The sequence below is a fragment of the Pygocentrus nattereri genome, chromosome 2, assembly GCF_015220715.1.
Source record: "Pygocentrus nattereri isolate fPygNat1 chromosome 2, fPygNat1.pri, whole genome shotgun sequence".
In the NCBI taxonomy this organism is placed as follows: domain Eukaryota; kingdom Metazoa; phylum Chordata; class Actinopteri; order Characiformes; family Serrasalmidae; genus Pygocentrus; species Pygocentrus nattereri.
This window is the reverse complement of record NC_051212.1, coordinates 6711874-6729007: the sequence shown is the minus strand read 5'-3', so window position 1 is coordinate 6729007 and position 17134 is coordinate 6711874. Positions and strand designations below refer to the sequence as shown.

The 17134-nt window shown below is 42.0% G+C and overlaps 1 protein-coding gene across 1 annotated transcript in view; it reads right to left on the bottom strand.

Annotated features, from left to right (window-relative positions):
- Positions 1-9839, bottom strand: part of LOC108439991 (corticotropin-releasing factor receptor 2) — a 279618-nt gene extending 269779 nt beyond the window's left edge. The window contains exon 1 of the mRNA XM_037534292.1: positions 9820-9839. The gene's annotated coding sequence lies outside the window, so the exon portion shown is untranslated. The remainder of the gene's footprint in view (positions 1-9819) is intronic.
- Positions 9840-17134: the final 7295 nt, after the last annotated feature.

Genomic DNA, 17134 nt, shown 5'->3' with positions numbered 1-17134 from the left:
ATTCTTGAAATTCAATTGGACTCCCCTCAGACACCAGAGACTTGACTCAGACTCCCACCTCAGAGACTCGAGACTCAGCTCAGAATCACACCTCAAAGACTCGAGACTTGACTCAGACTCCAACCATAGAGACTTGATACTCAATTTGGACTCACCCCTCAGACACAAGAGAGACTTGACTCAGACTCGCACCTCAGAGACATGATACTCCACTACAGACTCGCAACTCAGAGACTCTAGACATGACTCAGACTCACACCCCAGACACTTGAGACTCATCTACAGACATGCACCTCATAGACTCTAGACTTGACTCAGACTCACACCGCAGACACTCGAGACTCATCCACAGACATGCACCTCATAGACTATAGACATGACTCAGACTCACACCCCAGACACTCGAGACTCATCTACAGACATGCACCTCATAGACTCTAGACATGACTCAGACTCACACCCCAGACACTCGAGACTCATCTACAGACATGCACCTCATAGACTCTAGACATGACTCAGACTCACACCCCAGACACTCGAGACTCATCTACAGACATGCACCTCATAGACTCTAGACATGACTCAGACTCACACCCCAGACACTCGAGACTCATCCACAGACATGCACCTCATAGACTCTAGACATGACTCAGACTCACACCCCAGACACTCGAGACTCATCTACAGACATGCACCTCATAGACTCTAGACATGACTCAGACTTGCATCTCAGAGGCTCAAGACTCAACTCTGACTGGCAACTCAGAGACTTGAGACTCGACCCAGGCTCGCAATTCAGAGACTCAAGACTCAACTCAGACCCACACCATAAAGACTCAAGACTCGACTCAGGCTCCAACCTCACAGACTCTAGATGACTCAGCCTCGCACATTAGAAACTCAAGACTCGACTCAGATTCGCTCCTCAGAGATTCTAGATTTGCTTTGGACTTGCACCTCAAAGACTCAAGACTCGACTCAAACCCATACTTGGAGACTTGAGACTTTCACCATTTGCTGAAAGACTCCAATCTAATCCTTGCTCAGATGATGAGCTATTTCAGTCCATCCAGCTGATCCTCAATAGTGTTAATGGTTTAACATGGATAGAAGAAAAGACCTGCTACTGAATTATTACTCATTCATTATTCTTAAGGTTGGCCATGGCGATAAATATTTCTAGGTTTTATGTACTCATTACAACATCCTCTACTTTTGGACAGAGAGCATTTGTTTAATTTGCTGTGGTGGCCAGGCAGTGGTCAAATACTGCAATTCCACAAGCAGTAATTGACCTCTTAGATAAAGTGAATTTAGCTAAAACATCATTTTGTACTGGATTAATCAGTGATGTGCACACAGGGGGCGCTTCACCTGCCAGAGGGTTTCAGTTCTATTACTATTTATTCTTTATTTATACTTTTAAAGGTAGCCAAAGACAAAATAATACAGCTATGCATCAAAATATCAGAAAAAAAAATTAGAATCAGAAGAAGATTCAGCAATATGTAGTGTATAAACCGCAGAGCTGTCATTTTGCAGTTATTCTGTATAATACGCTGTTTTATTCCCATTCACAATCTGCAGATTATTATATAATAATATTATTATGTATTGATTTATTATCTCAGTGAGCGACTCCTCCACGCCCCACAGCTCCGGTTTAGGCCAAATCAGTAAAAGATGTCACTCAGAGCATGGGAAAGGAAGCAAAATTAGTCAAGCTGTAAAAATACAGTTTCAGCACAGCTGGCTTTAATACATGCACACATACAGGGTGAAAGGTCAAGAGGGGGTGAAGCCTGGGCTACAAACACACGCCCCTCAGACAGGAGAGAATTGGGAGTGATGGACTGAAACCCACGGCACTCACTTCACGCCATCTGGAGGAGCTTGAACAGTTAAAGTAAGCAGAGAGAAGATCCGCCTGTCCCACAGGAACCTCAGCCACAGCCTTTTGATTCACCCTCTGTGAGATGTGAGACTGTGTGTGGGTGTAAATTGTACAATTATTCATATATGTGTATAGTTCATATATATTCAAGCAATAAGCCAGAAGAGGCCGTGCTTTACTGCGATTTTATCACAGGGAATGGTGAGGAGTGAAGTTAAGTGCCCAAAGCCCTCGTTCTGTGATAAAATCACAGTGACGCACAACCTCAAGTGGTGTATTGCGTTTCTAAAACAGCAGCCAACATAAAATATGAAGAAATACACAATTTATCAGAAAATAATTTGACCGACTTGGAGGAAACTGTCTGTCAAAGAAGGCATGAAGTTTCGCAGACAGTGAGAATGAAGATCAAAATGATCCACAAAGAGACAGGAGTGTGTGGACCTCTGGGGCCAGTGCAGCAACCGAGACCTCAATACGTTGTGGGAGCCCCATACAGTTAGCCCACTTTATCCTCCAAATATTGTGACTTTTCTCAAAATATTGAAGTTTTTCTCTTAAAATATTGCAACTTTTTTCTTGAAATAGTGTGACTTTTTTCTCTAAATATTGCAACTTTCTTCTCTAAATATTTTGACTTTTTTCTCTAAATATTGTGATTTTTTTCTCTAAATATTTTGACTTTTTTCTCTAAATATTGTGACTTTTTTCTCTAAATATTGTGACTTAAATATTGCAACTTTTTCTCTAAATATTGCAACTTTTCCTCTAAATATTGTGACTTTTTTCTCTAAATATTGTGACTTTTTTCTCTAAATATTGTGATTTTTTCTCTAAATATTGTGACTTTTTTCTCTAAATATTGCAACTATTTTTCTTGAAATATTGCAACTTTTTTCTCTAAATATTGTGACATTTTTCTCTAAATATTGTGACTTTTTTCTCTAAATATTGCAACTTTTTTCTCTAAATATTGCAACTTTTTTCTCTAAATATTGTGACTTTTTCTCTAAATATTGTGACTTAAATATTGCAACTTTTTCTCTAAATATTGCAACTTTTCCTCTAAATATTGTGACTTTTTTCTCTAAATATTGTGACTTTTTTCTCTAAATATTGTGACTTTTTTCTCTAAATATTGCAACTTTTTTCTCTAAATATTGCAACTTTTTTCTCTAAATATTGTGACTTTTTTCTCTAAATATTGTGACTTTTTTCTTTAAATATTGCAACTATTTTTCTTGGAATATTGCAATTTTTTCTCTAAATATTGTGACTTTTTTCTCTAAATATTGTGACTTAAATATTGCAACTTTTTTCTCTAAATATTGCAACTTTTTTCTCCAAATATTGTATAACTATTTTTCTTGAAATATTGCAGCTTTTTTATTGACTTACTATGCCATTATTGTCAAAATAGGACTACTTTTTTCTTTAAATATTACGAAATGTATTCTCTAAGTCTATTATTTAAATTTGTATTAACTGTGGACCTAAAACACCATTGTAATATAAACACTTAGAACAAGAACAAGAAACACCTCGGAGTGACCCCTGGTGAAGTCTAAAGACACAGATGAAGGGTGTGACAAAAGGGCAGAGCTGGAAACCAAAACAGACAAAGGCACATGGCAAAAGCAAACAAAAGCACATATAATAATAATAATAATAATAATAATAATAATGATATAAACATGCATCAGTTCATTATCAGTTTAATAATCAGCAGTTAGTAAACAGTTAATGAGTAATTAATCTGAACAAACTAAACTATCAGTTAACAGTGTATTCAATTACACTGGTAATGAACAACATATGAATAATATATTAAAACGATCGTTTAATTAGCATATAATTATAAATAAATTTGGACCCATAATCTAAAATGTTTTCATTGATTCTTTACCATTTAGCTCTATTACACACACATACATGCAGATCTGCAGAAAGCACAAAACGTACCGGAGCAAATCGGCCAGTAATCATTTGGTTTATGAACAGATTTCACTCCCGTTTGTTTCCTATAAACAGCATGTGGGAGTAATTATGTTATTAAGTGAAGGCCCAGTTTCCACTGCCTGCATGTAAATTTGCTGGCTTTTCAGTAAGACATCACAGCTTAAGAGCTTAAAGTCATGCGATAACCCATCATCAACGTTTCAGAGTCTACAGGAATACCAGCGCTGTCATGCGTCAGGAGGATGGGGGCAGATGGGATATTAAAGGCTAAATCTGCTCCTGGAACGACAGAGCGTCAGGACGGAGGACGGAGCGCTCCACTCCTGTCAGAGTGATTCAGTGTCCCTGAGGGACGAGAGATAAATGACTGCTGGAAACATACACTGCAACTGCGCTTTAGCCTTCTCCCCACTGTTATAGATCAGGATTCGGAAGCTGCTGTCTGCTGACCGCACCGTCCCTGCTCCGGAATAGTGAATGCGCTGTATCCTCAGCTATGAAGTTTTCCTTCTTGGCGTACTTAGGGTCCCTCCAAACACGCTGTTGGGTTTTATGATGGCTGGGTTGAGCATTAGAGACGAGACAGGGAGGAATCTCCACGCTGATCCGCTCTGAGCGGTGGAGGAATGGAAATGCTGAACGTTAAACGACACATGATCACATTTTTGGAGAACGTTTTTCCGTTTTTGACACAACCTGAAAATACCTGATGCTCTTTACATTATGTGTAAATCTCATGATGAATGGACTGAATGAAATGTCTCTAAATGACCTGGAAAAAATTCTGGTTCCATTGACTTCCATTAAAAGTAAAGTCTGTTTTTTCCTTCTCCTGTAAAATGACCGTTTAGGAGATACAAGGTTTTCTTCCAACAACAGCTGTTTATGCCTTGTTCTACACACTTTAAAATGATGGTTCTTAAAAGGTTCATAAAATGGTTCTGTGTAGAACCATGAACACTCAAAGAACCCTTTGCATGACTGTTTCAGTAGTGACTGTTCACGACTGTTCACACAGAAATTCGTCATATTTTACATTAAACACACTAAAAAGTGCTTAATTGCGAAAAGTATGTGTTTCTGTAGTGCCAATTATTAATGTTCGACACTGACTTACAGCCTTTGGGGCACATTTACTTCAGATCAATGGGATCTAACTGTCCACTGTGTGGCTATGAGGGACAGAGATGCAGCTTCACTTCCTGCTCTAAAATACAGGGGTGTGGCTAAAGTAAGTGTGTAAGATGTAATCAGAGAGATTCAGAGAGTGGGTGTGAAATAGTACAGATTTCTTTACAGTGGTGATGATAGGAACCAGATGTTGCCATGACTAAAAATATAGGCATTTTATTTACTATCCAGAACCAACAGTGAACCTACGCGAGTCTTCTGAGCTTATATGGAATGTTGATGATGGAAAATAGTGGAAAATCTGGAATAATAAGTTTTCTCTGGGGACTACTTTGCCACACAGCACCCTGTATGTATCCCCCCACCATGAATGGAGTTGAAGTTCTCTAAACTATCATAAAACAGTGTCTCGGTCATCAGGCAGTGAATTCATAACCATTTCATGTAGGAACTTTCTGTGAGGGTCCCTTCCTGGATTGGGGCCTTTGTCGTGGTGGAAGGTTTTTTGTGGTCTAGGGATCTTCAGAGCAAAGTTGTCAGGAGCAATATGGTCCTGGTAGGGTCTCCCAGGGTGAACAGGTCTGGATTGACGACCCAGACTAACACGATCCAAAAGCCCACCATGAAAAACGGGCACAGAAAATCATGTACCCTACCCGGGACAGGGTCACTGTGACCTACCCTGGGAGCAGTGGGGGTAGTGTCCCCCGACGAGTGCCTGGTGGCTGCTCCCAAGCTGTATTCGGCAAGCGTGGAGAAACTCTGACTTCAAGTGAGGATATTGTTGGTCGGTGGAAGGAGCACTTTGAAGAACTCCTTAATCTGGGAGACATGCCTCCCTCACTGGCGTCAAGGCCAGAGGCCTCTGGTGTGTCAAGCTCCATTCCCCTGGTGGAGGTCACTGAGGTAGTTGGCAAGCTTCAGATTCATCCAGAGATGCTTAAGGCTCTGGATATTGTGGGGCTGTCATGACTGACGCACTTCTGCAGTATTGCATGGACCTCAGGAACAATACCCTAGGACTGGCAGACCCGGGTGGTGATCCCCATTTTTAAAAAAGGGGACCAGAGGGTGTGTGCCAACAATCGGGGTATCACACTGCTCAGCCTCTCTGCGAAAGTCTATGCCGGTGCTGGAAAGGAGACTTCAACCAATAGTTGAACCTCCGATTGAGAAGGAACAATGCCGTCTACATGTGTTTTGTGGATTTGGAGAAGGCTTACGACTGTGTTCCCCGAGATATTTTGTGAGAGGTCCTCCGGGAGTATGGGGTACTGGGGCCACTACTCTGGGCCATTTGATCTCTGTACTTCCAGAGTGAGAGCTGTGTTCATATACTCAGCATTAAGTTGGACCCTTTCAGTGTTAGCTTTGGGCTCCAGCAGGGTTATGCCTTATCTCCACTCCTGTTCATGATATTCATGGACAGGGTGTCAAGGAGTAGCCAAGGTCAGGGGGGCATTATGTATGGAGGCCGGAGGGTGGCATCTCTGCTATTTGCAGACAATGATGTTCTTTTTGACTGAATCACATGGATGCCTCCAGTGCTCACTGGAGCAGTTTGCAGCTGAGTGTGAAGCGGTTGGTATGCGGATCAGCACCTCCAAATCTGAGTCCATGATCTTAGCCCGGAAAAGGATGGCATGCACACTCCAGGTAAGGGGAAAGGACTTGCCCCAGGTGGAGGAATTTAACTATCTTGGGGTCTTGTTCCCGAGTGATGGGAAGAGGGATCATGAGATCAGCCACAGGCTGGGACAGGTGGCAGCAGTAATGCAGTCACTGTACCGGACTGTAGTGGTGAAGAGGGAGTTGAGCCATACATCCCGACCCTCACCTATGAGCTGTGGGTAATGACCGAAAGAATGAGATCGCGAATAAAAGTGGTGGAAATTAGCTTTGTTCACAGGGTGGCGGGCTACACTCTAACTCGATAGGGTGTGGAGCTCGGCCATCTGGGAGGAGCTTGGAGTAGAGCCGCTACTTCTCCTCATTGAGAGGAGCCAGCTGAGGTGGCTCAGGCATCTGATTCGGATTCCCCCTGGACGTCTACCGGTGGGGGTGGCCCAGGCACGGCCTACCGGGATAAGACCCTGGGGTCGTCCTAGGACCTGCTGGAGGGATTACATCTCCAAGTTGGCCTGGGAGGAGCTTGGAGACCCTGGGAATGAGCTGGAGGAAGTTGCAGGGGACAGGGTCATCTGGGATTATCTGCTCTCCCAACTGCTACCGCAACCCTATCGGGACTAAGCGATTAACGACAATGATGATGATGACTTTCTGTGAGGGAGCTTTTAGAGATGGACGTCTGGTTCCTATCACCACCACTGGAACAGTTCTGACTTGGAAAGTTTCTCTAGAGCAGAGCATTTCACACAAAACCACTCTGAATGACTCTTTTTACGTCTTAATCATCAAACCGTACAGACATTTCTCCTGTTATTATATCACTGTAGTTATATTAACTACCTTATTTTATTACTTATTTAGTATTCATTTTTTATTAGGTAAATAAATTAAGGTAGTCAAGGGAGGGGCTGGAGGCAACCCACCACCCCCTCCTTCTGACTCTGCCTCTGATTTCTTTGCTTATTAGCTACATTAGTCTCATTGCTCCAGCGCAAAACAGAAGAATTAAACTTCACACTTCCAGCACATCTTGTCTGATTGACGTTTAATGTAAGAGGAGAAAAATGTAGATTTGATTTTACTTCTTTTTTTTCATTTCGGTTACAGGAGCCCTGAAAACACCTGCAGCGCTGCTTTTAAACGGATCACTGGAGCCGAGAGACTGTTTCATTGTTTCTCTCATTTCAATGGAATGCAAATGAGTTTGATGGGGTTGACCTTTGCAGGTTATATGCTAATTGGCATGGCCTTGGGTTGTTCACAAAAGGTGAGCAAACAGCAATCACGCTCATGAAAACGATTCACTGTGGAGTTTAATTCACCCCTAACTCACTCTCCTCTGACTCACTGCCACTCGCCGAAGAGGTTGTTTCTTCCCGCCTACATTTAACTGAGCTCTCTTCACAACAATGGTGCATCAATGGGGTCTTTCAACAAAGATCCCTAAAGAACCAAGGCTATAAAGTGACTTTGAAGAACCTTTTAAACTTTTAAACCTTCATACAGTGTAAAGCACTGTGCCACTTGAAAATATCCTGCCTAGAACTTTTATATGACTTAAAACTTCATATTTGAAATTGATCATTTCAATTAAAATTTCATTTAATTTTAATGCTTTTGTTTTTAACTTTTCCACTCTAGTAATCAAATCCAATTTCCATATGTTTTCAAGCTCCCTCTGTTGCATATCGCTGCTTTTGGAGCAAAATCTTGTATCTCCATTTTTGTTGTTTTTTTTTTTTTGTTTTTAACATAATTTGAAAATAACTGTTTACCTTTACATTGTGCGGAAATTTTACGAAGAATGGACCAAAAGAAACGACCCAAAATTACTTGGAAAAACGTCTGGTTCCATTGATTTACATTAAAAGTAGAGTAGGTTTTTTCCCTCTCCTGTAAAGTTGCCATTTTGGAGATACAAGGTTTTGATCGACAACAGCGAAACGCATTATCCTTCATAATACTGGGGGACTATATTGTATGATGTGTAAAATGGAAATGGAAGTAAAATAGGTTTTTATTTTTGTAGGTAACCAATGTTTTGAAAGTGTTTTTAGACATTTTATTTTATTTTTATTGTGAGTTTATTGTGTTATTGTGTTTATTGTTGTGCAGGATAGTTCGATATGATGCTGGTTGGTTAGTGTAGTGGTTAACACCTCTGCCTTCTACGCTGTAGACTGGGGTTCAATCCCCACCTGGGCAAGCACCCTACACTATTCCAATAAGGGTCCTTGTGCAAGACTCCTAACACCACCTTGGCCTACCTGTATAAAAATGCTCAAATTGTAAGTCGCTCTGGAAAAGAGCATCTTCCAAATGCCATAAATAAGAGCTGCAGTTGTCCTTTATATCTGGGCATGGCTGTCTTTGGCCACTTTTCCACTGTTGGAAAACAGCAACAGAAACAGCCCAAAATTACTTGGAAAAAATTCTGGTTCCATTGACATACATTAAAAGCAAACTTTACTCCTGTAAAGTTACCATTTTCAAGGTTTTCAAGGTACAAGGTTTTGTTTCTGACAACAGTGATATGGATTGTTCTAGACACTTGATGGCTCTAAAAGGTTTTTTTTCTTTTTAGTAAAGGAAATGGTTCTATGTAGAACCATGAACACTCAAAGAACCCTTTGCATGATTAAAGGGCTCTCTGCATTGTGAAAGGGCTCTTCAGATTGGTGTGCAATATATTGGTTCTATATGAGATGGTTCTATATAGAATTTTTTTAAAGGGTTCTATATGGAACCAAAAAGGGTTCTCCTATTGTAACAATCTCAGACTTACATCATACAAAAGAAGAACCCTTTTAGGTGATATATAGAACCATTTTCAAAAAGGTTCTGCATAGAACCATCTACAGCACATCGTACACCGATCTGAAGAGCCATTTCATGATACAAAGGGTGCTTTGAATGTTCAAGATTTTCTATAGAACCATTTTCTTTACTAGAGAACCATCATTTTTAAGTGTGTACTAAACTGGTTCCAAAGTGTTTTTAGAAATGTAGAATTTTTTTATTTTATGAGCCAAATGGTTCTCAGGGCTGTACTGGGCTGCTCCGCGCTGGTCCGGATTTGTGAGACCAGTTACGGTTTCTTTTTCCATTGGTTGTACGACTAAATCAGAACCAGGAAATACTGCAGAAAACTACACAAACGAGTGGCTCACCGCTAACAGGCTAATAGCCATGCACACACCACCCACCTGAGAACGCTTTTGATTCCGTCTGTCAGTCTGACTCCAGTTTCTCGATATCCTCTCATCTTCTATATCCTCCAAACGATCATCTGTTACTGAAACAGTCTGAAACAGGACAGCTATATTAGCATTAGCTTCGCCTGCCAGGCTACAACTCAAAGCACAGAACAATTACGTTTTTTGTCATGGTTGGTTAGTGTAGTGGTTAACACCTCTGCCTTCTACACTGTAAACTGGGGTTCAATCCCCGCCTGGGTAAACACCCTACACTATACCAATAAGGGTCCTTGGGCAAGACTCCTAACACCACCTTGGCCTACCTGTGTAAAATGATCAAATTGGTAGTCGCTTTGGATAAGAGCGTCAGCCAAATGCCGTAAATGAAAAATGTCTTTCTGTCACTTCAAAATCAGTCGTTCGAGTTTGTGCTCTCAGGTATGAGTTTTTATCCTCTAAACGGGTTAGGGTTAGGGTACTGTGGCAAGAGGCGTTAGCTTAGCCGAGCAGGCTACACCTTCAAGCACTATGGAACAGGTTCGATTTCGGCTTTCTGTCACTCCACCATCTATCAGTTGACTTTGCTCTCGCTCTTGTACCATTTTATCATCTAAACTTGTGATATTAAAGCAGCGGTTAGTCGAATCGAACCTGCAGTGGGGTGTTTGGATCTCTTTAGCCAAGCTAACTAGAAGAGAGGAGAGGACTAGCATTAGCTTAGCTAGAAGGCTCCAGCTCCAGACACCAGAGAGTAGGTTTTGTTTTGTCTTTCTGTCTTTCTAACATCAGCCACTCATCTTCCCTTCCTCGGGTTTCAGTCATTATCACCTAAATGTGTGTCAGTGAAGCTTTTGTTAGTCAGAATCCAACCTGTTCTGTGGTGAGCAGAGAGGGCCGCACGCCAGCTCAGCTAACACTTATCAGTCACTCTCTCCAGGTTATCAGTGCCGATTTACAGTTAGAAATTGCCGTTAGACTGCATCTTTGACGTTTATCGAATGGTGGATTTTAAGTCATGCACTGCTTTAATTTATTTGCCGTCCGTGTAAGAGAACTGAACTTATCTTAAGAGAACTGAACTTATCTTAAGTGAACTGAACTTATTTTAAGTGAACTGAACTTATTTTAAGTGAACTGAACTTATTTTAAGTGAACTGAACTTACTTCATTGTTCTCTAATTTGAAGTAACGCAGCAATTGCTGTGGCACAACTCAGACATAAACATAGAACCAATCAGTGAATAGCTACGTCGCTACGTCCTCCCACCAAAAGGTTCTGTGGCCACGAGTATGGTTAGCTAACCACGCCAAAAAGTGTTGCTTCAAACTGTCAAATGCTCCTGGAATGGTTCCCCTCTGTACACAGAACCGTTCATTCCTACAGTGGAAAAGAGGCCTTTTGTGGAGAGCTGTGAATAGTTTTCACCGCGGGGGGTTCTCACTCCCCCCCCTCATTGCTCACTAGCAGCTCAACGTGGAGTCACAATACTTCACACCAGAGAGACACCAAGTCCTAAATGATCTGATAACAAAGTTACAGGCAACAAATATTTTATTTGATTATACTAATTAAGAAGATCTGATTCTGTTTCCATTCTGCTGGTGGAATGGCCACTAGGGGGCACTGCAGAAAGAGTATATGAGTGTAAATGTGTTTTGGCTTCGAGGGCTTATTAAAGTTTTTTAAATATTTGGTGAGATTCATTTTTTTTCTTCATTATTTCTCGAATTTGTGTCTGAGTCCACCTGCTGAGCCCCCAGAGTGGAGGTTCTTTCATTCCCACTAATGCACCTCGTTTACAACAATGACCCGTTTTTATGTGGATCCTTTGCGTAGATTTTATTGGGTTATTTCATCTTATTTTTCTTTATATACCATCGTTCTACTTAGTTGTTTATTGTGCTGGGCCGATTCGGTACATATTGTAAATAATATTTATTGTGAAACAACAAACATTTAAATATGGAGAAAAAAAATGGCAAAAATTTTTTTTTAGAGAAACATTCACTGAAGGACCTTAATACTAAGAGCTAAAGAGAATATCAATCGTTGCCACTATGAGTTACAACTAACCATGTGAGCACGCAAAAATAAGCAGGCCTCTTTGGGACACAAGCCTGAACCCCATAGGCCATGATGTAGTCATGATCAATCGTGCTTTGATGGTATTACACTATTTATACATTAGGATCTAATGACTATTATAGTTACATGTTATTAAAATTAGCTCATTGAGAGTAAAGTGCAGTAAGAATGGAGCGCAAGTCATAGAGCTCAATCATAAGCACATGAAAAGAGAAATGCTTTAACCTGAATTTAAATTCACCACTCCTGGAGCTCTTCTAAGATCCTCTGGCAGTTTGTTCCAGTTGTAGCAACACAAATGCTGTTTAGTTTGGACTCTGGGCTCAAGCAGCTGACCGGAGTTCATAGACCTACTCGCTACATCTTTAAACAGATTAAAGTTGCATTCAGAGCAGAAACCATTCAGTTATTTATAGACTCAGAACTGCAGTAATGAGCTGGTCAACATGAACTGACCCATACTAGTCCCACAACAGGGACATTTCACCAGATTTCAATAGGGAAACACCACATACACTCTAGTGAGCACTAGGGGGCAGTGAGCACACTTGCCCGGCACAGCAGGCAGCCCAATCCGCAGCACCCAGGGAGCAGTTGTGTTGCTGAAGGACACCTCAGTCATGTGTTGTCGGCTCTTTTTCTGGTCACGAGGCTGGTTCCCTAACCTCCAGCCCACGACTGCCCCAGCAAACTAAAACTGAATGAGCAGCTGTTTAGTGGTCTTTTTTGGAAGTAGAGTTAAAAGACCATAACAGCAGTCCGCCTGTATTTCCTGTAGGCCTTGCTAGGACATCAAACCTTTGATTCTTGCCATATTATAAAGAAATAAATGAATAATATAAAATGTGGTTCCGAGGGTTCATCAGTAATTCACATATGCAATTTATATCAGTATTGTTTTACAGTTAATACCACTTTTATCAGAAAATAGTATAAATATGTGTTTTCCATTAAACATTAGCAGCCGTTCTTTTTCCATCTGTTTCCATCATACTTTGTTACCCCCTTTTACCCTGTTCTTCAGTGGTCAGGACCCCCATGGACCCTCACAGAGCAGGTACTATTTGGATGGTGGGTCATTCTCAGCACTGCAGTAACACTGATGGTGGTGTGCTAGTGTGTGTTTGTAGCATGGCATGTGCTCTGAGCTTTTCTTGCCCTTGTGCCTCTTGTGGCCGGCATTATCGTCCTCCTCCTCCTGCCGTCACCCGCATTCCTCGGTGGAGCTTGGGCTTTGCACTCCATCCACTACCCATTCGCAGCACTCTCACCGCTGTCCTCACTGAGGTTCATCGTCGCTCGATGTTCAGGCCCATGCCACAGCATTGTGCTGGTCTGAGTGGATCAGACACAGCAGTGCTGCTGGAGTTTTTAAACAGTGCGTCCACTTACTGTCCACTCTATTAGACACTCCTACCTTGTCAGTCCACCGTCACTCAGCAAACTATGATGTTCTCGAATGCAGACGGAAGTGCTGGGAGTTGAGAAGAGCTCCAAAGATTCATGCCAGAGAATTCGGAAGAGTTTGGAGGGTGACATGATGCACCTCCATCTCTCCATCAGTGTCATCAGCGTAGCTACGGAGCTACTGTTGCCTACATCCTTACCACAGCAACCCTTGCAGCTAGTGTGTCCAGACCAGTGATGTCTGGACACACAAATCTGACCTGATCACTTGCAGATAACAGTGTGGACAGTCGTCTCAAAAGATCTGATTTGAGAAACAAATCCTGGTTGGCTTAATTGCATCAAAACAAAGTCCAGTGTTGGCTACCCACTTTCAACCTGACCACACATCATTGGTCCCATATGTTGTTGGACGTCCTCTATTTGGAACCACAAGAACTAACAATGTGGTCCATAGAACGCTTCATACATGGAATGATGGAATGACCAAAAGGAAGTCCTTGTGCAGGCTTAGCTGCATGAGGTGTTTATGTTGTGAACTGTGTAACAGGACATTTTCGAACGTCCTGTGGTATAAACATCAGTTTCTGTCCCATGTGGGTGTGGCTTGGGGTTGGAATGGCTGGAAAGGGAGTGATTAATTATGCAACTGCATGTTTATTTTTAGACAGTTTAGCAAAAAGATACTTTCATCAACAGTTCATCTCATAACAGATAAAATGGACAAACAAGGCTCAGCAGCATCAGCTCTGGAGGTGCTTCATGCACTTACGCCCTCTTCCATCCTCAGGTTTGTCCAAAGAGTAGCGATGACCCTCTATGTGTTTTCCTCCGAAGCACCGAGCCGATTCCTCCGCATCTTTCTGCCTGGATTTCCCAAAGCTGCTGCTGGATCACCGGAGCATTCCAGCGTGAGATGATTCATTGGACAAACTTAGTATTTTTCTTCCCGCGGCTTAGCTGTGTCGCCCACCGCTGAGCTGCGGAGGGGGCGCGTGATGATTGTAGAAGCAGAAACAAATCCTTGCTGGTTCCCCAGTGGTGGAGTCATTCTTCATCTCCCGAAACACAACGTGCCAGAGGACAGATGTTGTAAACACTCCAGCACTGGAGCTGCACTGCCTGTCCAAAGACTGAGGATGGTTCTTTGTGCTTTCATATGAAATTTTATTTTTCTTTGTTGGTTTTCATCGCCAGAAGAAAGCCTGAGCAGGTTTATTCAGAGTTCACACATGTATACATCACTGCTGTCTAACCAGAACCTCGTATCTCCTAAATGGGAACTTTACAGGAGAAGGAAAAACATGCTTTACTTTTAATGTAAGTCAATGGAACCAGGACTGCTTTCTGAGTAATTTTGGGCCATTTCTTTTCATCCATTCATCATCAGACTTACGCTCGATGGAAAGGGCAACATGCATTTTTACATTATGTCAAAGACTGGAATATGACAAAAATGAAGATATGAGGTTTTGTTCCGACAGCTGTGATGTGTTTATTAAGCTGTATTGGTTCTAGTTTTACGCCACCCCTTTTGACACCTCAGGCTAAACAATGTGCTTTGTTGATTTCCTATGTGAGAATACATTAACACGTTCGGCACAGGGAAAATAATCTGGCATTTTTTAAACATTTTAATGCACAATTCCTGTTTACTTTCTGATAGAAATGATTAAATGTGCACAGGTCACAATCTATGTTTTCTTTCTTTTCCAGTCAGTAAAGAAAATTCAGTAAATAAAGAGTAATGATATGATCAGGCAGAACATCCTGACCACCTCCTTGTTTCTACCCTCACTGTCCACTTTATCAGCTCCACTTACTGTACAGCTGCACTCTGTAGTTCTACAGTTACAGACTGTAGTCCATCTGTTTCTCTGATACTCTGTTACCCTGTTCTTCAGTGGTCAGGACCCCCATGGACCCTCACAGAGCAGGTGCTATTTGGGTGGTGGATCATTCTCAGCACTGCAGTAACACTGACGTGGTGGTGGTGTGTTAGTGTGTGCTGCACTAACACACCATATTATATATTTTATATATTGAATAAAATATTCAATCATTAGTTTTAATAAAATAAACATAACTGAAATATAGAGTGAGGAGGGCCTGGGTTCGATTCCCCGGCCGGGTGACTGGGGTCCTCTCTGTGTGGAGTTTGCATGTTCTCCCCGTGTCTGTATGGGTTTCCTCCGGGTTCTCTGGTTTCCTCCCACAGTCCAAAGACATGCAATCAGGCCGATTGGACATGCTGCATTGCCCCTGGGTGTGAGTGACTGTCTGTCTGCCCTGCGATGGACTGGCGACCTGTCCAGGGTGTATCCTGCCTTCCGCCCAATGACCGCTGGGATAGGCTCCAGCACCCCCACCCACCCCCGCAACCCCCCGCCACCCTGAGGGAGAAGCGGCTTAGAAAATGGAAGGATGGATGGATGGAAATATAGAGCCCCTCAAAGCTTAAAGGATTTTAATGAAAGGATTGGACTAAAGTCCGAGTCAGATTAAAATGTCCCAATTTTGTTTTCATCTCTGACTTCATCCATGAATCATCCATGCACCGTTCATGCTGTGCTAAAGGTGATGTTATGAATGGGACAGTGGCGCCGTGTCCAGCCCCTTTTCAGGCTTCTACAAAGGCTGAATGAGATTATTAGACTTCAGCGTGAAGGGTCTCAATCAAAGCTGCTGCTAATCCTTTTACTGTAGGTGCCCTTGAGTTTTAAATGAGGCATCTTGCATGCGAGGCAGTGGCGAATGTCAGTCAACTGAATTAAAAGCTTTACCCCATTAAGCTCAATGCGTAATTGACGAATACAACAACAGCTGGTGATCTGAAGCGCTTTTGTGCCCTTCAGCAGCCACGTGTCGATCTTCAGAGAACGAAGCCTATTTGTGATGATCTATGTATGTTTTTCAGTGGAGAACAATCAGAGTAAAGCTGCAGATCACTGTGAGCAGCCCGAGGGTGGATGGCCGTGAATGAAAGTGAGTCGAGTGTTATTTTCATATGTTTATTCACAGTCAAAGCCATGGTCTTGTGAAGGAATTAATGATGATAGATGGAGTGATAAAACTCGCTTTTTAAGACGTGGTTTGATCGTTTTCGCATTTGTGCTCAGGAAAGATCAGAAAACATTCAGAACGAGGGAGATAAAAAATCAGATATGAACATTAATAGGTTAATGACTGCGGACAGAAGGACATTAATAGGTTAATACATTAGTTCTATTTGAATGTTGTTTAGTAAAAATAATAGTAATAATAACTAGAAAGGGAAAATTGATCCAAATCGGCTTCACAATGTCATATGGTTGCTGAGGTGTTGCTGGGCCATTACTAAGGTATCCCAGGTGGTTGCTAAGGTGTTAATAGGCCATACTATGGCATCTCAGGTGGTTGCTATGGTGTTGCTATGTGATCCCAAATGGTAGCAAAGATGTTGCTAGGCCATTGCTATGGATATACCAGGTGGTTACTAAGTTGTTACACCATCGCTACGTTATCACAGGTGGTTGCTAAGGTATTATGATATTATCCCAAATCTTAGCAAAGATGCTGCTAGGCCGTTGCTATGGGAATACCAGGTGGTTACTAAGTTGTTACACCGTTGCTACATTATCCCAGGTGATTGGTAAGGTATTACAATATTATCCCAAATGGTAGCAAAGATGTTGCTAGGCCGCTGCTATGGAAATACCAGGTGGTTGCTCAGTTTTTACACCATTGTTATGTTATCCCAGGTGGTTGCTAAGAAATTACGATATTATTTCAAATGGTAGCAAAATCGTTGCTAGGCCATTGCTTTGGACTACCAGGTGGTTGCTAAGGCAT